Below are 7,169 nucleotides of genomic sequence, written 5' to 3' on the forward strand. Positions count from 1 at the left end.
TAGTATGGTGCCACTTTTGAACAAAAAATGTCACTGGGGATTGGTAACTTGGCTCAAGAGATGCACAAGCCTATTCAAACCACAGAACTTATAGTTCATATAGCATTCATCTATCTTCTTGAAGAAAATCTAAAGAGAATACAAAAAAACTAATGAGCCATGCCAATCTCAATTGAATAGTAAGTACTATTGTGAGTATTAGGAAATTGACCCTACGAATAGCATCCAGTTCATAAAGGAGAACTTGGTAAAACTGCCCTTCAATTACACCATCTTTGAAGAAATACCAAAGTTGTCACTAATGAGACATGAGAAATGCAGAACTAAATCTCACTACAAAAACCAATCAAGATGAAATAAATTACCTATAAAATATGATTCGTAGAGGCTTTTGTCATGTTGCTCTGCAAAAGGAAATCAGTAGCTCCCTACAAAGAATCAAAGTGAAACAATCATTCAAATTCCTAATATCATACTTTAAATTTTGAGTAGCAAGTGAATTTCCAAAAATCATATTTTTAATTTTTTGAAGCAATAACTTGTCTAAGAATTTTCAATTTCATTGGTTGGTTTAGTGTTAATAAAATCCATAATGATCACTATTCCTATCTAAGATATGACTATGGTGAAAGTAGAGCATTAAATGTCTCGTCCAGAATCATTGTGATACTTCATAGCCAATTCCATTTTAATGTTACAAATGGCTTTGCACTATCTATATCTCTAACATGTGAGGCCTTTTAAAACTAGTAATATTGTAGTCATTCATCAATTCTCTCAAGATTGGAATAGTAATTCTTAACCGTACCACATAAATGAAAATTAAATGCAAGCCCCAAAAAATTAAAATCTTAGGACTTTTAAAGTGAAACAACTACTGTCCTAATAGATTAATAGTATTAGATCACAAACTTTAAAAATTACACAATGTCATCAAGTCAGTCAAAATCATGATAGTTCACATCAATAACACCAATAAAAACCATCAATGAAACAACATGGAGTAGGGTTAGGGTTTGAAGATCTTACCATAAAATTATCATAGCCAGAGGTAGCTAAAGCGAAGCTTACTCTGGTAAGCAAATCATCCAAGGTGACACTATCATCCAGATATGCTGGAACTGCTTCTTTGATGCCCAATGCAGATGCTATAGAAAAAAACAACACATGATCAATACTACAAGGGAAGCAAATATATGATTTCAAGTAGGAATACAAACTTGTTTGATGACATGAAAAAGGAAAATATTTCAGCCACTATAGCTAGTTTTTGAATTTAATTACAAGGATTAGATTTTTATAAAAAAACATCTAAAAAAAACTAAAGGTGGTGGTTTTGCTATGGATCTGAACACTGGATACCTTGTGTTGGTGATACTTCTCCCTGAATGTAGTCAATGCACACCCTTTGCTCTTTAGTTGTAAATTATGCAATGCATGAATATAGTCCTTCATCTCTGATACTTTATAGCCTATGTAATGTTCTAGCATAGGATTTTGAAGATCGAGGACAATAAAATCCTGTTCAAAATTTAGTACAGACAAGACCAAACAAAAAAATGACTCGATGGAATTTACATTACCCAGGGGCAAGTTCCAGGATCAAGAATCATCCTTGCCACAAATACAGTTGATGCAACTATCATTGACAGAACATTACAAAGAAAGTCATGCTCAATAAGGGTGAGTTTAGCAAGACAATTGCCCATGAATTCCAAATGTAGAGATGGAACTTGAATGAAAAAATTATGAAGGTAAGAATAAAATACTTTTATATATTAAATAATTTTATCTCCCACATACAACAAAAGAAAACTAGAATATAAAGCTACCTTATACCATGTTTGAGTAGCACGGGCAAAGCGCCTATTCGAATATAGAAGGGAAAATGAAAAATGAGTACAACATTAATTTATCATGATTGTTCTATGGCTTACATTTGAATATATCAATGTTTTTTTTTCATGTTAACTTCGATGAAAATAGTCACCAAGATTGCTCCACAAAATACATTACCTAAGAAAGCTCTTAGTTGTTGGTGTTGTCAGATCATATCACAAATAAGTTAGGACATAAATCTCCATTTCTAACACCTATTAGTATTAAGATAAGGATAATTCTCATTTTAAGAATACCATCCAAGAGAGATGTGACAAATCATCTTGCAATACAAAAGAAAAATTGTACCTCCTCCCTTGTGTAAGTATTATCTGTAATGTAACAAAATTCTTCCACATGTGGAGCACAAATTTCTTTGTACTTCCTGAAAGTGACATCAAAGCAGTAGTTAAAAACTTACCAAAGAAAAGAAAAGAAAAGAAAATGTTACAATAGGCAAGAAGTAAACACGAGGCAACAAGCATGCAAGTAACCCCAAGAAGCTGAAGCTTTTGTCTATTCACAACATTTGCAGAGATAAACTGATCAATATAGGAGACAGTTAAGTAAACTGTATCTGGAAAAAGCTTGTACTCCTCAACAACATGTTACAACAATGTAATTTTGAATTGATTATATAAAATTAATTGCACAACTACAATAGGGAAAAATAAATATACAGATAGCATGAAGAAATGCAATAAGAAACAAACCTCAACAAGATAATCAACAAGCAAGCCCCTCATATTTACATTGATCTCCTGTTGAATTGTTTCAATGTAACAAGGTAATGCGCACCATTTTAGCTGAAAAAGTAATTGATGACTGTAAGTATTAACCAAAAGAAGCTTCAAGAAAATGTCATAATTTTAGTCTAGCTTGGCACATGAAAATTGATAACTTGTTTGCTTCAAGTACCTATATTACTTCATTTAAGCTTAGAACATCAACAAAAATTTGCAATTTTTAGTGAAGATATGTATCAACTAAATCTATATCTAGCACACCACATAAAAACAAAGTAATTCACAACTTCCTCTGTAGAACATTATAGATCCATCCAAGGATCTATAGTTATATGCCTATAACAAAAAATTACAACAATAAGCTGAAGTTGTTAAAAGCATAATACATCTAACAATAGTGAGAATTATACTAACAAGCATTAGAAAAGTGCATAGAAACAAATCAGCTCAATTGAACAATATAAATTCTCTGGACCAAGAATAAAAGATCACTGTGAACAAAGAAAACCTCTATAATGTGTAATTTATCATAATTTTTTGTGGTATAAGTAGTACACATCTAAGGATCACCATGGTCCAAATCAATATCAATATAGTGAGAGCGGCTTGAGCACCTCACACCTTCATGAGATTTGACTAGAATGGCAAGAACTCCTGACATTTGTAGAAGATCAAAACTATGAGTAAAAAGCAGAAATAAGAGAATTTGGAAAAATTGATCAAAATAAAAAATAAAACTTAATGAATTATATGTTTAGGTACTCTTAATTAGTTTACGAAATCCCACTCAAATTACCTTGTTTTGAATTTTCCTTGAGCTCTCTCAATATGTGCTAATTTTGGCAAATTTGTTGCTTTAGAGAAGACGCTAATGCCTCATTAGCACATGATGAAGCATTTTCATTATTTGTTTTGGCTACAAGTTGTTTGCATTGTAATTGCACTAGTATATTTTTTGCAGTTGTAGTTAGATCTTTAGAATTAGCCTGTATATCATGCGCATTCTCTCCATTGCTCTTTTTTTCACCAATCCCAACATCATCATTGGAAGAATGATCCTTGGAATGGCAAGGAACAAGTATCATATCCTTTTCAATTTTTGTAACTTTGGTATCTGTATTGACATTCTGAATAATTCCTTGGCATTTTCCTTTGCTATTGTTACCCAGGGATGCAGCCTAAGCTCATATCACAATACAAATAAATTATATATATCTGAAAGGAAAGTATAAACTATTCAACATACAATAGTGAGAATTTCTTCAAGTGAGAACAGAGGAGATATGAAACAAATAGTATCAGGTTCTCTTAAAGATATGCAAAATTTAAATCTAGACCCTAATGTGCATAGAATACTAAATTAAAGTAGATTTTTGCCATACAATTTAGACTACACTATCATTTCTAATCATTTCCCTAAAATAACATGCAGAATATAAAAGTTAAAATCAACATAAGTATGCAAAATAAAATTCAGTTTTACCTTATGTGTCCTAACTCTTGGCAAAGCATGTTCTCCATCTTTATACATGTTAGTCACATCTCCAAGTACTACTCGATGTTTAGCTAGACTAGTAGCATCATGTAAAGAATGTGTGGTGGAATCCTCAGATGTTGGTCTTTTCCTCATCTTCCTTTGGCCCACTAGAGGAAAAGGTGGGGGTAGTTGGTTTTCACAAGAAATAATGTTATTGTTAGATGTGGACTTCGCAACCTTGGCCTAAGTAATGAGGACATTATTAAGCTATTGTGGCCCAGTCATGGCTTGGTCACTTAAGCAACAGTGAAATGTACAAAGCCTGCCTCTTCTAACCCTGAATTTTTGAATAATGTTTGCATAGAAGATTCAAGTGAGAAAATTTTTCATGAAACATGACCTATTACTCCTATGAAAAAATCACAAGTTGTAATTTGTAGGCACAAAATCTTGAAATGCAACTAAAATCACAGAGTTTAATTATTATCGAATCAATATTGTGAGTTGAAACCAGTCAAAAACATGGTTAACAATATGGAAAACATTTTAATAGGCTAAAAATGGATGTGCTTATTAAATGCTGACTAAATTGAGAACACAATTTTGATCCAAGAATCTAAAACTAGTTGAGGTGTTAAGGGTACACTATAAACTAGTGAAAATAGAGAACAAACTTCAGTACAACGTAAAAAAAACCCACAACTAGGATTATGAGTAACTAGAAATATGTACATTTTTATAGGAGTAACATTACAACTATTAGGTTAAGTTGCTCATTCAGATTTAGGGATGGAATTAGGTACCAAAATATGATTCATCATTTTTTTTCTTATTATGATTCATATGGATTCATGTGTATATGTATTATATATAAGAACATATGCATGCATTATGTATAGAATCATGTGTATTTATTCCATGTTTGGCATATGGGTCCCTAGGGATCTGCGTAGATTCACATCAAAATTCATATGGATTCATGATGGATTCATGCGGGGTTCAGATTTGACCTTGTGGGTTTGTCTAGATTCATAGATCACAAATCCATAAGGTCAAATCTGAACACTATGCAAATCTAGTACAAACCGGTTCAAGAATCCAAACCCAATACAAACCTAGATCTAGTCCACAAGCCAAATGCACAAATTTGGTAATATGGCTATTAGGACATGTAATGAGTATTGACTAGAATTTTCAACTCCAACGTTATTCAGCCCAAAGTAACAAGACTCAGACTCAGCTCTAACTCAACAAGGGCGATTCAACTTGTGACCTAGCTTAGACTTGGTCATGACTCGGCAATGACTCGACGAGTTAGGGTATACTAATTGAATGTAAAATAAATTTTATTTGTTTCTACTTTTTTATTCAGGAGGGACATATCCATGAAAATTGAGTTGTCCAAGGTTAGACCAAAGAAAAAAAAGTCCACCAGTTAAAATTAGTGGATGCAAAATTGCATGTATTGGTAACCTTCCTCGAGTTGTTAACGAAGATGATATCAGACAATTCTTCAAGGACTCTAAAATAGAATTAGTAAGTTTATCATCATATAAAATAGGGCTCTACCACCAAGGAACCAAAAGATGACTATATGTTCAAGGGAACAAAAAAGACCATGTTGACTATATGTTCAAGGAACCAAAAGATGACTGCAATGAGACTATTACAAGCAAAAAAAATTTAGTCTCGTTAAAGAGAATTGGGATGTGCTTTTGAAGACTTAACAAATTTTTCCAAATTTCTTTGAAATTGAAACCTCTTGTAGTGCTCTTAATCATAAATGCCATACCACTTTAACTCACTGTCAGTTTCATAGTCACTATCACTAAGACCCTCATTTTTATATTGATACATCATGTAACCATCATATTTATATTGATACAGCACTCCAAGAACATATTATCCCTTGGTACCTTAATTTTCTTAGCACATTTTTTATCGTCTCAATCCCTTTTCTAGTAATGAAATTCCCATATATAAATAGCTAACTGAAATCAGGCTTGTCTACAACAGCCTCTGTAGCAACCTTAGCCCCAATTCTAGAGATAGCAATAGTACTCAAATCAAGCACTCTAAGCTGCTCATGAAATTTTGAAATTTTTTTGCATATCATGATTGTTCCATCCTCCTTGAGTTTGTTTTGTGTTGCAACAAACTTTTTCAACAAGCTTTTTTCAGCAAGGCATGTAGCCAAAGTTGGAGCCACTTTTGGAGTGACACCATTTCGAGCAATCGTAAGAACTCTTAGAGATGGAGCAACATCCTTGAGGCTTTCCACAATGGCAATTGTGCCTTCTTCCTCAAGATTCATATAGTTTAAATGAACTTTTGTGAGACCTATTTGTCCATGGATGACTTGGCTTAGAGAAACACCATTGACTTTTCCAAACGTGTTATCTAATAAATTGAGTGTTTTCAACCTACCACCTTGGCTCAAAGCTCCTACTAAAGCTTTAACATCTCAGATACCTATACAACTTCCTGAGAATTCAAAATCCTCTAAAGAAATGCATTTTTTTACAAGCATTGAAAGGGCCTCTGTCGCATCATCTTCTGAGTAGTTATGACAAAAATGAAAACCATTAATCCTTTCAAGAGATGGAAGAATCTCACAAATGAATCTAGTAGCTTCTTTGAAAATGTGGGTATCTATGAATATCAGATTCTTGAGTGTCTTCTGAGATTTCAAGAGTGGTCCAAAAGCTTTAACTCCCTTCTCTCTCAATTCATACAAATCAAAAGTCAAGGATCTGAGCATGCACCTTTCTAAAGCAGATGACAATATTGCAATGACCTCAAGTGCTTCAAACTCAGACCTTCTAACGACAAAATTTAAAAGTTCCACCCCTGTTAAAGTTTTTTGAATACCCATCAAGACTTTATTTGCAACATGGGCTACCTCTGCTCCAAAACTTATGTTACCAAGGCATAACTTGGTACAAGATTTCCTGGGTTCTTCCTATTGGAAATAGAGATGGAGTAACAGAGAGGGGAGGGGTGAATCAATTACCACAAAAATATTTTTACAGATCCTTAGATGTCTCAAAATATAGTTGTTGCTGACA

The 7,169-nt window shown here is 33.1% G+C and overlaps 2 pseudogenes; both read right to left on the bottom strand.

Moving 5' to 3' along the window:
* Positions 1 to 365: 365 nt before the first annotated feature.
* LOC149580728 (G2/mitotic-specific cyclin C13-1-like) lies at positions 366 to 4,386 on the bottom strand (annotated as a pseudogene).
* Positions 4,387 to 6,088: 1,702 nt separating this feature from the next.
* Positions 6,089 to 6,415, bottom strand: LOC149580729 (RAN GTPase-activating protein 2 pseudogene; annotated as a pseudogene).
* Between the last annotated feature and the right edge of the window lie 754 nt (positions 6,416 to 7,169).

Source organism: Cupressus sempervirens, chromosome 1 (assembly GCF_028749045.1).
Source record: "Cupressus sempervirens isolate cs-2001-9-10 chromosome 1, ASM2874904v1, whole genome shotgun sequence".
NCBI classification, from domain to species: Eukaryota; Viridiplantae; Streptophyta; class Pinopsida; order Cupressales; family Cupressaceae; genus Cupressus; species Cupressus sempervirens.